This window comes from Tachypleus tridentatus, chromosome 6 (genome assembly GCF_004210375.1).
Source record: "Tachypleus tridentatus isolate NWPU-2018 chromosome 6, ASM421037v1, whole genome shotgun sequence".
Lineage (NCBI taxonomy): Eukaryota > Metazoa > Arthropoda > Merostomata > Xiphosura > Limulidae > Tachypleus > Tachypleus tridentatus.
The window spans coordinates 79,770,045-79,786,976 of NC_134830.1; the positions used below are offsets into that span (position 1 = coordinate 79,770,045).

General features: G+C 33.8%; 1 protein-coding gene across 6 annotated transcripts in view; it reads left to right on the top strand.

Moving 5' to 3' along the window:
• The first annotated feature begins 4,142 nt into the window (after positions 1 to 4,142).
• Positions 4,143 to 16,932, top strand: part of Oatp26F (Organic anion transporting polypeptide 26F) — a 114,573-nt gene continuing 101,783 nt past the window's right edge. For 3 of the 6 annotated variants that reach the window (XM_076505695.1, XM_076505693.1, XM_076505696.1), the window contains exon 1: positions 4,171 to 4,502. The gene's annotated coding sequence lies outside the window, so the exon portion shown is untranslated. Of the gene's footprint in view, positions 4,503 to 16,932 lie in introns of all 6 variants that reach the window. The other 3 variants (XM_076505694.1, XM_076505701.1, XM_076505700.1) reach the window with 2 other exon arrangements.

Here is a 16,932-nt window from a genome sequence, read left to right on the forward strand (position 1 = left end):
TATCTTCGAATATTGTTGAACGTTCGAGAATCTCACCTAATTGATATAAAGGCTAGCCTAGAGATAGTAATACAATATTATTTGATCTCTACAGTTAGTATACTATAAGCATCGCTTCCCTCTAGTACAGCGGTATGTCTACGGATTTACAACTCTAAAATCAGGGGTTCGATTCCCCTCAGCAAGCTCAGCAGATAGCCCGATGTGGCTTTGTTATAAGAAAACACACAACACTATAAGCATAGGAAGCTATAATTGTGATAAACGCTTATTAATAAGAAAACTGCAGATATATGACCAGGAATGCTTATATATTTCGAACATTACAATTGTTTAACGTCTGTGAATTAACTTCGAACGTTATTCTTTCTACGAGGGCATTAGATATTATTGTCGGTGAAAAACTTCTGTGTGCTTCAAGCTAGCTAGCCGTCAAGAGAAGTATAGATGTTTATCAACATAGAACTAATTCACTCTCTGTGAACATCGGTAAAATATTCAGCATAGTTTGCAAGTTTTAAAACTCTTGTATATAAACCAATAATTGTAATAACCGTTATTATAAATTGTATTGCTGTTTGTACATTAAAATATATTTGTGTTATGAAATAAAATTGTGTATTAATCTTGTTGGCAAATATCATAAAGTTGATGTATATTGAAAATCAAATAACTTCTAAATTAAAATGCTGGTTGTTTCAAATCATATTACCACCCAATAATTTGAATTTATCTAGCATCATGTCATTGACAGTATTTTCGTAAGTTGGGTCCTCGTTGTATGCTAAAAGTTTTCAGTAACATCTTTAAAAGCAATCCACGTTTCTTTTTTCATCTTTCCTCGTTATCTTTTCAAATTGTTCATCCGAAGCCAGTTTCTTAATTTGATGCTCAACAAAAATCCCTTCTTTAAGTTTCGCTTTTGAAAAAGCTGAGAACTGCCCACAGAGATAATTGAAACAGTTGCCTTTCTTGTCTAAGGTATCTACAAACTTCTTCTTGAAGCCTAGTTTTATATGAAGTGAAGGTAATAGGACTTTCTTTGTGTCAATCAATCTTTCAGATTTAATGTTTTTCGATTCTGGTATGAGACTGTCACTGAATGGCTATTGCTTCTTTATTCAGTGTTGAATTCATGCTCTGCTCTCTCATTCACACAAAAACATGGAAACTTTATATAATCGGATTGTTGACTCAACAGTATAGAAAAGGCTTTTAAGTCTACACAGAGTTGCCAACCATGACTTTTGTATTTGACCTTATTAAAAAGAAATTCGAAATTTTCGTACGTTTTCTTCAAGTGAACTAAATGAGCAACATGAACAGATGAATATGTGTTATCATTGTGAAATTGAACACTTTTTACACTTCTTTCGGACGAATCAACGAACAATCACTATTCATCTGGTTAATAGATTGAAGCTCCAAGCATTAGTATTAATCCAACAATATTATTGAAATAAACCAGCGAACTTTCTTGTGAAAAATATGGTATAAACTTTTTCTCAGGAGTTCTCTATTAGTAAAATGGTGCCCGTAAAGTCTGGAATCCAAAATATCTAAAGAATTTGTTGACAGGCCCATATCTTTCACCAAATAATTAAGTACATCTAGTGTAAAAAGTAGTGGTTCAACACATTTTTCAGGTTGAAACCATTACCTATCGTAAGTTATACTGACTTCAGATTCAGAATCCGATGAAATTGTTTCAAGAGTCTCCAGTGGAGAAAGTGCAGGTACATTCCCGCCTATTCACTAAATGTGTAAAAGATTCTCTAGTGTCAGAATCAACAATATAGTTTTTACGAAAGCACTAGCGTATTATCAGTATCGCTGTTAACTGAACTTTCAAGAATCTCACCTAACAATTATAAAACGTAGTCATTGCATCACTCGGAGAGACAATATATATTGTTGATTTGCTACAGTTGGTATATTATAAACCTCCGAAGTGATAACTGTGATAAATGCTTTTTCATTGGGAAACTACAGATATAAATAAAGTGACGGTCAATCCCACTATTCGTTGGTTAAAGAGTAGCCCAAGAGTTGGTGGTGGGTGGTGATGACTAGCTGCCTTCCTTATAGTCTTACACTGTTGAATTAGTGACGACTAGCGCAGATAGCCCTCGTGTAGCTTTGTGCAAAATTCATAACAAACCAAAAGGGGAAATATGCGTTGAAACTATTTTACAAAGACGTGCTTTTAAACGAGTTTGATTTCACTGGGCTTAATCTGATATGTAAAACATATATCAGCCTTTTAAGGTTACACATTTAACTGTAATATTTACCATATATATATATATATATATTACTAAAACATTTTATAATAATAGAACTAATAATATAAACCTTTTAAAAGTAGCACTGTGTTAAATAGATCAAATAAGTCAGATGTATTTTTTATGAAACCTTAGGTTGTGAGATATTTGCTAGTTGGTGTAATTATATCGCTCAGTCGGTTTGCCGCCCACATTAAAAAAAATATCACATTTCAGTGAAGGAAGAGATTCTGCAACAGTTGCACGATGTTCTACGAGTGTATATCTTTTTGCTATGATAACCATCCTATCTGACTTTAAATATTTTTTGTGACCCTTTTATACTACGTGATGTAAATATGTATTCAATTTTTGTCTGATAAACATCCTTGGTGTTACTGCCGTTAACTTATATATTTACCGAACAAGGAAACTTGAATTTGTTTTTGCTCAGTATGCAAAACTACAGCACAGAAGTTAAACTTATTATTATTCATAATGTGCTGCGATACAGTATTTAAAAAAAACGCTACCAAAAATAATCCTTTATTAAAAACAAAAAAACATTTTTTTTAAATGGCTTCTAAAAATAATCATTCGTTTTACAGTCGTGAGTTACCAATGTTTTGAGTTTCGTGATTAATATAATATGTGTTATTTCAAATAACACATTCATTGTAATAAAATGTTTTAATACACTTTCCTTACACCATAAAATACACTTCAAGGAGATTAATCTAAATATATTTTAAATTTAAATTTTGTTAGTATGCTTTGAGCAAAGTCAGTTGTGGATATCTAATATTTAATGATATTTTATGGTTCGTCAGAATATATGTGTGCGTGTGTGTGAAAATTGCTTTTCTGTTCTCTGAAAGTTTACTAATGTTTTTGAAATCCATCCTCCACTCCTGAACGCGCAATATACACACGTACACTAACTCAAAGCGAAGTTACACAAAAATATCATACCTGTAATTAATGTTAAACATGAAGTGGGTTTTAACGTAATAGCACATCAATGGTTACACATAACTTATCGGCAATTGTCTAAACCAATGAGGATAAGTATGCAAATTGATATTTGTGAAACACAGTTATAAATTGACATATACACGTTTATATGTTGCTATGATATTTCCAATAGTGTATTGCTTTGTTTGCCTAGAACTTCCACAGCTATTCTCAGGAAATTTGTAAATCAAATACTCGAGAATTTTAAGAGTATTATAATTAGAACACTAGAGTATCACTATAGATAGAATGTGGCACATATAAGTATTAACAAATACAAAAGAATGATTTGGGGAACCATTAGGAGATTTATAATACCAATTGTTGTCCACTTGTTCTTAAAATTATGATAAAAATCAGGTTGTGACCACACTGAGAACAGCCTCCCACACTCGTCCATGACATAAAAAATTTCGACTATTAGATTGGAAATACATCATATTTATACAAACTGGACAACAGAAAGCATGCTTTGATAACGTATGTTAGAAGTAGGTAGGGGTCCTGGAGTTAAATTAAAAAGAAAGACGAAAGTTGACAAAAGTTTACTTCTACAAGTCTACGAATCTTGGCGCTTATACGTATCAGAAAACTCAGAACGTGAAACGATATTCGTAATGTGATTATTGAATTGAAGAAGTGAGCTTAGCCAAACAAACAAAACAGAAAAAAAGACACTGTAGTCGTCTTCTTACTAATAAACCTATTGTTAAAGAAAATATATCGTTTTGGTCTCATTATCAGTAAGAATGATCTGTATAGCACACAGTCGTCGATGTTCCATTCATATTTGAATGATTACTTTGCATGCGTGTGAAAACCCCTTCAAAGATCAAGTTCCCCTTTTAAAAAAGTAGACTAGTCTTACGAGTGGCGTGTTTTCGCTATGAACGTGGCCGATTTAGAGCACGAACAGGAGGCCCCGTGTTGGTAACGGAATTGGCGGGACTACTGTGTTGTGTTCTGGCACGGTAGAAAGAGCAAGGTTTAGTGTAGGGTGTTTTGAAGCTATTAGCAGCAACAAGTTAAGAGCCGATGTTTAAAAATTAATTCCAAATAAGATAATATAGGTATAAAAAGTTATATATACGCTCATATTAATCACTGATAATTAACCGTAAACCTTAGTAACACGTCACGGCAACGGTTCTAAATAGGTAAATGAACAATTGAAATCAATGAAAAAACAACACGGTCAACTGTGAAATTCAGCGCCAGGTTCAGGTAAGAACTTAATTATGCCAGTTGTTACAAGCACTTAACGTCCAAATATAAAAAAGGATATTAAATTTGTAAATTTGAAGTGCGTTTGGGTATATGTTATTAGTGATGACGTGTGAAAGACGTATGTGAATACGGTAACGGTTAGGTGAAGCCAGGTGTAATTTTAGTTTTATGTTAAATCTTGTTGCACTTCTGCAGGGTGACTTGTACTACTGCCAGAGAAGGCAGAAGTTTAAAATTAATTTTTGGTGGTATTCCTAAAACAAATGAAGATATTTTAGTATTTGTTAAAAAATCCTGCACTATGATGTATGAAATAGTGTAATAAATAATATGAAGTATTTAAAAAATAATTGTGTTCATTGACCACATACAATTTGTTTATGATTGTCACTAATACAAACTGGTGCACATAAAATTCAAGTAAGATTAACGATATGATTAAAGAAAATAACTGATGGCTTAAAGTTAATTTCAATCGTATGATGTAAATAGAATTTGTGGAATACGAAGAAGGGTAATTGGAGAGTAGTTTCACTGTTATTGGAACCAGATTTGTTGTCTTTTAATATTATATCCTAGTCACGTTGTGATAAAACTTAGTGACCAATGATACTTTCTTGATTCAATGTTATATGATGATTAGGTGGGTGAACCATGCCTATGATCAGTGATGCTGATAGGTGAAAGTTCAGTAACTTAGCCGTACCTAAAGAAATATTTTAAGTTGTCAGTGAAAAAATCAAACAAAAAAGCCCTACCAATCCAGTCAGCCCCTTCAGTTCGGTGGACAAAACTCAAAATAGACCTTGGCTGGTTTTGAGGTGAAAAAAAATACACGCACAAAAATACACAATTCAACTATTCGTTGAATGTACACGTAACGTAATTATTGATATGCATAACTTATAACGATGTGTTTAAACAAGTTACGGGGTGGTAACGATTTAACCTGGCCAGTTACAAAGAGGAAATATTTTTTGGCAGTTTTTTATGTTAGATATTTATTGTGCAGTTTGTGTTAACAGAACTTAAATGATTTATTCATATGTTATTGTGTATTAAGCTGTAGAACTGATGATACTACAGAAATGAAATTATATTGTCGGTATCCCTTAAAGTTAATGATGTCTTAATATTTTTTTCCTATTTCTACAAATATCAAAAACAGGGTTATAAAATCTGACAAATCATTTTTTTCATAGAGTTGTGTAATAGTACTTTGTTCTCAAGAATCAGGTGCGATATATTTCCTCAACAAGTGATACCCTAGTCTAACGATTCTACTGGCATTACCGACAAAACGTAAGACAGGAAAATAAGCTTAGCGTGTTTTCAACACGAGTCTTTATTCTGTTTGCACAGTTATTCATCCAATCATGTATCTGTATTGTAGGCTATAACATAAAAACGTTGGAAAGTTTGTCAAGTGTGACTAGCTGTACTCCTAACTAAAGAACGCCTTATAACTGTTTAAAAAAAACAAACAAACAGTAATTGATGTGAGTAAAGGAGCCATACAAACGGTTGATTTACTGTAATATGTAACGTATATCTCCACGTAACGAGAATTTGTAATAAAAATAAAATGTCTGTTACAAGTATCTTTCATTTGTACATTATGTATTGTCAAAACTGACCCAGAACATAAACACCTGAAGTTCAGTATTACTGGTAACACTGGTACTAGTCCACTTCGGCTTAACGTGAAAAAGTTAGTTATCATGTTCATTTTCTATGACCAATCTAGATTAATTTACTTAGTGATTTCTATAATCGTGTATAGTTATGACGTTTTAATTTTATAAAGTGCGTATTTTATTGAGCGTTACTAATAAATTTTATTGCCAAGTTTAATACAAAATAAGTATTTTATTTGAGACGATTTTACATGCTTTTGTTTGGTACACCGTTTTGCGATAAAATAAATACTTTTAGTGGTTCTTGTAAAAACTAAATTTTGCATATTTTAAACATTCTGATTACAGATAATTTGAGTGAACACTGTCTTGATCATTTAATGCTGAAATTCAGCAGTAAACAAAAGTTGATAAAACTGTTTATAGAACATTAGAATTTACTCAAACTGAGTTTTTGATCTTATTTTACGTAAACATAAATGGTAGACTTTATGAAGTTCAATAACTAGTCTCGTACGACTTATTTATCAGGTTGGTCGAAATATAAATGCGATTAGAGATTGAGTAGGAAATAGTTAATTTTCTTCAGCTGTAAATTAATAGACTGCCTATTAGTCAATTGGAATGTTCGCGCTTCCTGTGCATTTTGTACTTATTACATGTTTGTCAATTTATTTGCAAGGGATTTGAATAATACTTAACAGAACTGTACAAAACTGTTTGTCAGTAGGAAATATTACAGAACTTTAATTTCATTAGCACGAATTTTATTGGTAAATCAATTACAAGGTAAAAAGTTCTGTGAGATAACCCTCCTGTCATCCAATGAAAAAAAGAGAGAGCGAGAGAGAGAGATTGATTTAATGGTGTCAGTTTTTCTGAGTACTATTTACATTTTTCGTTGTGTGCTTTATAAGTCTTATTGGAAAGAGGTAGTTTATTTTAATTTAAACTTAAAGCTTTGTTTGAAATTCTAAAGAATTTAAGTCTTTCTTTTTTAGATCCTAAAGATACTTAATATCGTGATCATTTAAAATGGTATATAGTTTCAGTGTTTGCACTTCACAATTCTCTCTCTAAAGTTTTGTTCGATACGTGCACAAGTTTTTTTTGTGTTTTTTTTCAAAAAATGCCGTTAAAGAAATTTTTTCTTTTTAGCCGGTGGTGGATTTGTTAATTCTAACTTTGCACAGGCTGTATAACTGCTTTCGAATTCTCATACCTGTAAATAAGCATTACAATCACTTAAGTAATTCTGAGTTGTAACAAAAGTAGTTAACCATAAATATCTTAACTTTCAAGTTCCCAGCGAGTTCTGATACCATATACTACTGGTTGGGGTCCTGTCTCAATATAAAAGTAAAGAATTTAGTATTACTTATTTTTTGTGTAAGATACATAGTGGACCCTGTTAATAATTAGTGGAATTAATTATTGTGTTGTAGTTATTACTGTTTTCATAAAATCGATACGTTATTAGGGGCGTAACAGGCCAACAGAGGCATAGGCTCGAGAAATTTGGTACATAAATAGTGTAGGAAAACTTTTGATGGTTGTGGACTTCACCTGTAATTTTAGAGTTAATTTATCAAATCTTAAAAATAAACGTTTAGACGATACTATAATTTGATTGGACGAATAAAATGAAACATTGTTTTAAAGCTTAGCAAAGATATAAATTGTAAAAAAACTATGTTGGGTAATACGTTTGTTAGGCATAGACTTAGAGAAACAAAATTTTGTTTCATACAAACGTATAACGTTTAGTTAATATTCCAATCACACACCTATTATTTTTTAAATAATTGTACTAAAATGATATTGCTCCTAAATTGACGAATCTTCAACATCCAAGAAGAATGACAATTAAGAAGTCAAATACGACATCAATTTATATAAACGATAGAATAATAAAAAGACTCATTTTTAAGATTTATAATTAAACTAATTGTTTTCATATTGATTTGTTTTTGGGATCTTATTTAACACCTAAGATATTTCAATCTTCTTAGAATTTCGTTAAGATTTTTTGGATTAATTTTTCTTTAGGAAGTCCATTTGGATATGAGATAACAGAAAGATACTTTTTGATTTTTTGTTTATTGGACATTTTAAATTAGATTTTGCAAGATTTCCAAAAATAACGTTTTGGAGGAGTGTTTGATTAGCTTAGTAAAAAAAAAGTTTATAAAATTACTGACTAGGAATAGGAATGTGCTTAAATATGGTGTGTGTGTTTAATATATATATATTAATATTCTGTCATCTCAACGTACACTTAGTCACAAAAACTGGTTTAGTATCTGCTATTTATTGCTCAGCTCTTTTGTCAAAATGTAAATTTGAGTGAATTTATGTGAAAGTTTTAACTAGCCTGGATACAGTGTTATTTGATAACTAGAATGCATTTATATTCGCCCTGTATAATTAAATAAATATTTATATATTAACTATAACTGGAAGAATTCAGATACTTCATTACGCTGAAAGTTGATTTTTCATTAATTAATATTTTTATATCACAGTAATCTCGAATGACTGAGGTAGAAGCTTGATAGATGTCTTATAAAACGAAGTTATTAAAAAGGTTTATAAAGTTCTAAGTCCAAATTATCCATTACAAGCATACTTCTGGATTACCTGTATATTCAAAATATTGTGTTTATGTGAAAAGGGGCTGGCTGGTGTGGTATTAAAGATTAGTGTAGTTTTACTTTTTCTGTGCTCTAGCAAATTGTTTGCAGTAACTTTAAGTTGACTATTTCTTAAGATTGTGAATACATATTGCCTTTCAAATAAATAAATGGAACTAATATTGCTGAACTAATATTACAGTTGATCGTTACGTGGAAAATATAATTGAGGAGGACAGACTGGTATTCCTAAAAATTTCCGTTGCTTTCACTGGATTTTGCTGTATTATTATCGTTATTCAACCTTTTCATCTTGTTTTTATAATAATGATATTAGTGTTATGAGAATTTTGAGATAATTACGTAATTTTTCAAAATATTAAAATGCTTTATTTACAGCTAACAATAACGTAAGTCTGGAATGACTACAAATATAATTCAATGTTATCGACTTGCATTTCAAATATAACGTTATACACACACTTCTGTTTTATGTAATATAACTCATAAACAGACGTACATTTGTAAATGCTTTTAAGTTCAGTTTTAGGAATATATGGCTGTAATCATTGAAGACTGATCAAAATAAATATTTAGAGTTGGGGCTTTAAATGCACGATATTTTGCCATTCCTCTTGTTTTTTTTCAATTAAAGTTCCTAAACTTGTTCCTTTATTACTTTATAGTAGAATTATTTTAGGCGAATACGGTATTCAGAATTAATGTTCGTAGTGATTACATTCGTAAGCAAAAATTGACTTAAAATTGGAGTAATTTCAAATTTAAACTATTACTGAAGAAAATGTAATATTTCCGATATTCGAGGAAGTATTTTCTTTAAACATGATATCAAAAATCAGTGCATTTGGTCATAAGTTGCTAAAACCTATAAAATACTATAGCAAAACATTTTCGTTTTTTCATTTCACATAATGTTATAACCATATGTACGTTTTCTTTCGTTTTCAATAAGTATAGAATTAAGCATACCCTTGTTAACAACTTGAAATTTGAGGTGCAAAATCGGATAAGTTAGATAGCTTCATTAATATTTTAAAATTTCGTGGTTAAGAACTGTGTTAAAGTACTAACAGAACACTTCTTAATTTATTGATAATATGAAATTGAAGATAAGCACTTAGAGGGTTCGCATGGACGCATCAAACTTGAAAGTCATGGGAAATGCATTATTTTAAATCTAGGCCTGGAATTCTTCTTAAATTTGTCATTTATATTCCTTAATTTTGGAAAAACCATAGAAAATCATTTCAATCATATTCCTATTGTAATAGTATGCATTTAAAAAATTCGTTTATATTATTGCTTATTTAAAGTTGATAACTGGGTTGATATTATTGGTTGTCAAATGTTCGCAACTTAACCTATTAAAGTTACAAGCAGAAGCAATCATATTCAAGGTCACAGTCGTAAATATAAGAAGGCGCGAGGCGACGAACTTTAACATGACAAACGATGTTTGCTGTGTAGTCACTATTTCTGATTGGTTTTTGTTTCTTTTATTCATTTAGATATGACGTAGCATATTCATCTCGTTTTTTAGTATCCGAGTTTGTAAAAAAAAATTTAAAAAATCAGACTTCCTTAACCAATGTTTTTTTTTCAAGTTAGCACCATGAAAAACGCACATGGAACTATTACTAATATGAAAAGTAGAAATTGAAAAACAAAACAAGAGTTAAAGAATAAACTTTAACATTGTATATGTTGTTTGTTCGACTTGAAACAATTCTGAAAAAAATTAATTCGTAATGAAAGGAGACCTGAGAGGAAGTGTTGTGCCTAAAAGGTGAATTTTACAGAAAAAAGAAAACTTTGCAGTCAAAAGAACGACTTGTACTGATTAATTTTCAGGTTTACATTTTTTATAAAAATATGTGCTAATAAATGAAACGTAGAACTTGGTGCAGAAAGAGCCCTTTCCGAGCGGCAATCCGAACGTTTTAGTTTTTACGTTTGCCGCTAGGAAAAGTATTGTGACGTAATAGTTGCCAAAAATCGCCAACGCCAGCGCGTTGAATGTAAATAAACAAGGCCAGTGCATACAGAGAAACAGTGGCAGAGTCTGTTTTGACTTTGTGTTCTGAACAGTGTCGAGTAGCGCCATATCAATTCGAACCTACTCTGAACGATCCTAGAACAGTTACTTTTGACACAGATCTGACAAGTTCTAGTGATGAGGACAGTTCCACGAGCGAGAGTTGTGGAACTGTGAGTGATACTGATAGCGCCCAGGCCGGTTGAGAGTCGGTCATACCTCCAGTGGAAGAATGGTAAGCCGAAGTTATGACAACAAATATGGTCTATATTATTTTACGTGCAATTTTAAGGATCTCGAAATCTGTCTGGTGTTTATGAATTATTGGTATCACAGACTGGGTTTTACTTGTTTATACTTTACTGACTATGGTAACTAATACTCGTCCCTTCCACAATCATTGTACCGGGTATTTATGACTCGTAACAAAATGAATTTCAATTATACGTCATAATTCTGTCTATAAAATCAAACTAGATATAGCAGTCTGAATGGTTAATTTATCTTGAAATATTAAATTTGAAAAATGGAATTTTTCAAACTTTTCCATATTTAAAAATGATACAAAAACATCTACAGAATGATCTACCAGCATTTAAACTTGGTATATACTCTATTTGGGATAGATTTGTCCACTGTCTAGACTAGGAAATCAAGGTTTCACTGACTTTTAGGTGCTACAAATGCAAAACACGCTCATGAATATGAATTGTGTATGTCTAGTTACATTCTTTAAACTTTTGTACTTTTTAAATTATTATATTATACTAGTTATTGTTTATCGTTTTATACTGCACACATACCTTTAAGTTTGTTCTTTTCGTGATGGCAAGGGATGGCTTCAGAGGGGTGGAACCTGTACGCTGCAGGCTGAGATCAGTCCTCAGCTCTACACGAGGAAAGATGGTGGGAACGATCCTGTCTACTGCCGATGGTTTTTTCAGTCTCAACCTGCTTGGCTTGAAACCCACGGAATCCAAAACAGTGGGATCCGATACAAAACATGAGCGTTCAAAGTGATCTTGACAAAGCTTTGCATGGTGTGAAGGAGTCCAGTTCTTCCTATTGACCATCCGCACCCACTGTCGCCACCTTGCCGGTTCCTTCTCCTTGCACGGAAACGAAAAGAAGCTTTTGCCCGATGTCGAACCGTTTTTACAACCATAAGCAACGCAGTGAACCATGTTATCATAAAACAAACATAAAGTAGCAATATAAAAAATAGTGTCACAAAGTATGTAATCCGAAAAAAGCACCGATAGATTTACATAAAACATCAGCACTGAAAGGAACACAATGGTCGGTGCGCAACGAAGCGTGTTTGGCAACTATTACGTCATAGATGTAAAACGTCACGGAAACTTCAGTTCGAGGACCCGCATATTTTGTTTCATTTTTTACTCAAACACTGAAGTGTTTAAAAATATTGCAACCACACAGGAATTATACCTAACCAAAGTACAGTTTTTTAAGGCAATTGTTAAATTTGTTGAAAATTCACGTTTAAAGATCAATGTGAAAATAGAGCTGGATCTCATTTTCATACGATAATGTGCCCCAAAAATACCGTCCCCAATGTAAATAAAAAAAAAATTGGTCCAATTATGTTTTGTTTCCAATTACCAGATATAGCAGAACAACCTTCGTGTGAAGTTTTACAGTTTTGCACTTAGATAACAATGCATACCTAGACTTCGCTGTTTTTCGTGTCATCCCACGATCACCTATGATTCATTGGCCGATTTCCCGCGCCTTTCGTTATATCAGCTCGTTGTTATTGAAAGAGCATTCATAAATTAAGTCGCTGTTCTGTATTGCAAACTTGTCGTGATGATATTTTTCAGTTATTTATGTTACTGTGTTGTTATTCTAATTGAAGAGATTAATCTACAAAATAAAAATTGATAATTTATTTTAATACACCCACTATTTTTTCCCCTCTGTGTGAGTGCGTGTGGCCCATTTTGCTTTTATAAGTCTAAATTTTCTGGCCTTGAAACTTTCGCCAAAATCCTGGGAAAGTCCTGAAATTTCGTGTAATGGAAAGTGTTTAAAGCTAATTTTTTTAAAGGAAAAATGAAACTGTATTGATACATGGGTACATGTAAAATGTTAACAAATCAGCATTGTACTATTATTTTGTGTTTGAGTTTTTTCCTTAGAGCAATGAATACTGAGAAACGGCATATTCATTTGTAGAAAGAAAAACTATTTTTCTATTATAGTAATTTATGGCTATTTCATTAGTATTTCATTTCAAAACACTAGTAGTACGTACTTGGAAAGTTTTTAGAATAGTTTGATGGTGAAAGGTGGATCGTTTAGTATTAATTATTTAGAATAAATACTATTTATTTATAGTAAAACTGACCCAAATGTACACTAATTTACTAAAATTGTTTGATTTGGAGTAGTTTTCTTGTGTACATTAGTTTTATATATACTACATACAATGTATTTTGATGTGATAGAGAACCCAGTAATCTGTTGTTTTAAGTTGAAATGTGTTCAAATAGGGAAGTGAATTGACTTTCCAGTGTACACCTTTCGTTTATAGGTTTTTGTTGTTACTTTGATTTGATTTTCAGACTTTACAAATACATCCGATAAAGCAGTAAATTCCAAATTCATTACTAACAACCCTCGATGTCGATTCCTATACGTGGTGAGGGGACCTCCCAGAGAAGGTTCTGTACTTTCAGTTTACCTCCTCTAGGATCTAAACATCCACCTGCGTGTTTGCCGTGCGTGGTGACCTGTGAAGGGGAGGAGAGGATTCTGGTGCTTGAGGGTTCCAACTCCAACATTTCACTTTGGCCTTGAATTCCTGTAGATGGGCAGTCTTGGGGTGGCCCCCAAGATCAGTCGGCTAGTCCATTTGGGCCAGGGTTAACTGAGTGCCAACGTAGGACGTCCTTAACGGGTGTAGTGGACATTATGTCTGATACTGGTGTTTGGGTATAGTGTTCACGAAACCCTGGCGTCCCTGCAGTGACCTTATATGGCACTGTAGTGCGTCCCCTCGTAGAGCTCCATGGTGAGTGGGGGCAGTAGGTACCGAAATATTCTTTTTTTTTTTTTTATTATGGATACCTCTCCAATCCCAAATAACAAAATAAATAAGCATGACAGCATAGAGAAAAATCCGACTACCAGCAAACGACCGCGCATTGATGGCTGTACGGTTAAACTCACAACTTGAAACTGTCCCGCGATTTTTCAGTTATACATTCTTTAATTGGAAAATCCTTAGGGCAGATGTCTCCATTTTTGTTATTCAGAAGGGCTTAGAAGGGCTTGCTGGCTCTCCAAAATCGGTAAAAAAAATTACGGTCTGGAGACATTTTAGTGCAAACAGCTTCGTCACAACATTCCAAACTCATCCTAAAATCCAAGGCCATTGGGGATATACCCATTGAGGTTACTCCTCATTCCACTTTGAATTCTTCCAGAGGAGTTAAAGTCAGAGATCCTCGTAGGTTTCACCAACCAAGGTGTTACAGCCGTGCGCCGAATATTTACTCGTGGAGATGGTATTATGGAGCCGACAAATGTTGTAATATTAACATTTACAACATCGTGTTCTGTTACCACAATCAAGGCAGTAAGATACGGCCTTATATTCCTAACCCTCTTAGATGTTTTCATTGTCAACGATTTGGTAATTTGAAAACATCTTGCTGTGGTTCCTTGACATGTGCCAGTTGTGCTGGTAAAGACCATGATGCTTTTGAATGCCAAATAGAACCATATGGTATTAACTGTTATGGTCTACATCCTTCCTATTTTACTTCTTGCCCCTAAATGGGTAGAAAAGAAAGAAGTACAACGTCTAAAGACAGTTCACAATATTACTTACCCAGAGGCTCGGAAATTACTATTCCCAATTCCATCTCGGACTTGTGCTGCTGTAATCCATTCCACTACAACAGTAGGAGTCCAGAAAGAACTTTCCATGCCTCCTACAGAATTTTTAAGAGCGCATCTTAATTCAGTATCCTCCAAAATCAACAAAGCTAACGAATCAGTATCTACTTCTATCTCTGTCCCTACCACATCTTCCAGTTATTACCCAACTTCACCTTGTTCAAGCTCAGGTGTTTCCATGGGGTCTTCCACTCTTGACATCCCAAAAATTAAACCATTCGTTCACGTTCTCAATCACTGGAACGTATGTCTACAAACACCGACCTGCCTACACGATCCAAAGCAGGATCACTAGAGAGTGACCAACCCACATCCAGTAAAGAAAAAAGTGTGGTCGCAAGTAGAAGGCCTCTGTGTCATATTCTCCTCCAAAATAAATAAAAATGGTCACGCTAATCCAATGAAACTGTCGAGGTTTTCAATCAAATGTGAATGACATCAAGGATTTGATTGACTTTTATCATCCCAAATGCCTTTTTTTTTACAGGAAACATTTGTGAAACCTACTAATACAGTCACAATTTGGCAGTACTCCTTATACCGAAATGACAGGTCATGTGTAGGACAAGGACATGGGGGAGTAGCACTGCTTGTTGATCAACATGTGCTCACCCAGTCCTTGTCATTGAATCTGCCCTTGGATGCTGTAGCCATCTGTATCTTTCTGGGTCGTACCATCACCGTTTGCTCTCTGTACCTTACCCCCTGGAAACAATTTTCTATCAGACCTTGATGCCCTCATTGAACAACTGCCAACCACCTTTTTAATTTTGGAAGATTTTAATGGGCATAATCCCCATCTGGGGTGGTTCTAGTATTGATGTGCTCCTGAATCACAACCTGTCTCTCCTCAATACTGGCTCTTGCATTTATTTTCATGTACCCAGTCAGTTATTTACTGCTACAGATATTTTTATCTGCTCCCCTTTGCTTGTCACTTACTTCTCTTGGGAGGTTGACATCAATTCATGGGGTAGTGATCATTTTCATGTCATATTAAGAGATTGGTCGCAGTCATTGCCACCTGACCCGTGTGCCTCAGTGGAAGTTGGACAAAGGCTAACTGGCTCTCTTTCACTGCTCTTTTGGAACTTGCCAGAATAAATCATCAATAGCAGCAGTAACTAACTTTATTGTTGAAGCAGCTGCTCAGTGCATCCCTAAAACTTCGACATCTTTCCCACGGCATCCCCGCCCTTTGTGGAATTTTGCTTCTTCTATAATACGGAAAGCTCAGAAACGTGCTTAGGATAAATTTCGTAAATATCCCATGCTTTCAAACCTCATTGCAGTTCAGCAATTCCGCGCACAGGCTCAGCGAGTTAGACATCCAAGCAAGAAGAAATCTTGGATTAAATACACCTCCAGCATTTCTTTAAATACCAGTTCAAAAGTAATATAGGACAAGATCCGGAAGGTGAGTGGACGGTATACTTCTGCTCCCCTCTCTATCTTAATATTCAATAGCCATGAAGTTGCTGATGCTTGGAGCATTGCCAATACTTTCAGTGAATGTTTCTCTCATGTATCTAGCTCTTCAAACTTATCCCATTCCTTTTTAGCTATTAAAACACGAGTTGAACACGAGTTCCTTTTCGACTGATCATCCCTATGATTACAATTGCCCTCTAACACTGGTGCAACTCAAACTTGCGCTTCATCGATCTGGCAATACATCAGTTTGACCTGATGATATACATTGAGATGCTACGCCACCTTTCTTCTGCCTCTCTTACTATTCTCCTGGCTGTCTTTAACCGGATATGGCAGGAAAATGTCTTTCTTAATGCTTGGCGTCAAGCTAATGTACTCCCTATTCTTAAACCTGAGAAGGATCCAAAGATCCTTCGAATTACCGCCCCATTGCTTTGATGAGTTGTCTCAGTGAGACCTCAGAGAGGATGATTAATGCTCGTCTTGTTTGGTTCTTTGAATCAAACAACCTTCTCTCACCCAATGAGTGTGGGTTCGGAAGACAACGCTACACGATAGACCACTTAATTCGCCTTGAAACATCAGTTAGAGAAGCCTTTTTGAAGCGACATCTTGTTTCTATTTTTTATTTAGAGAAAGCTTATGATACAACATGGAGATATGGCATCTTGCGAGACTTTCACTCAAACGGATTGTGTGGCAATTTGCCATTTTTTATTAAGCATTTTTAATGAACCGTC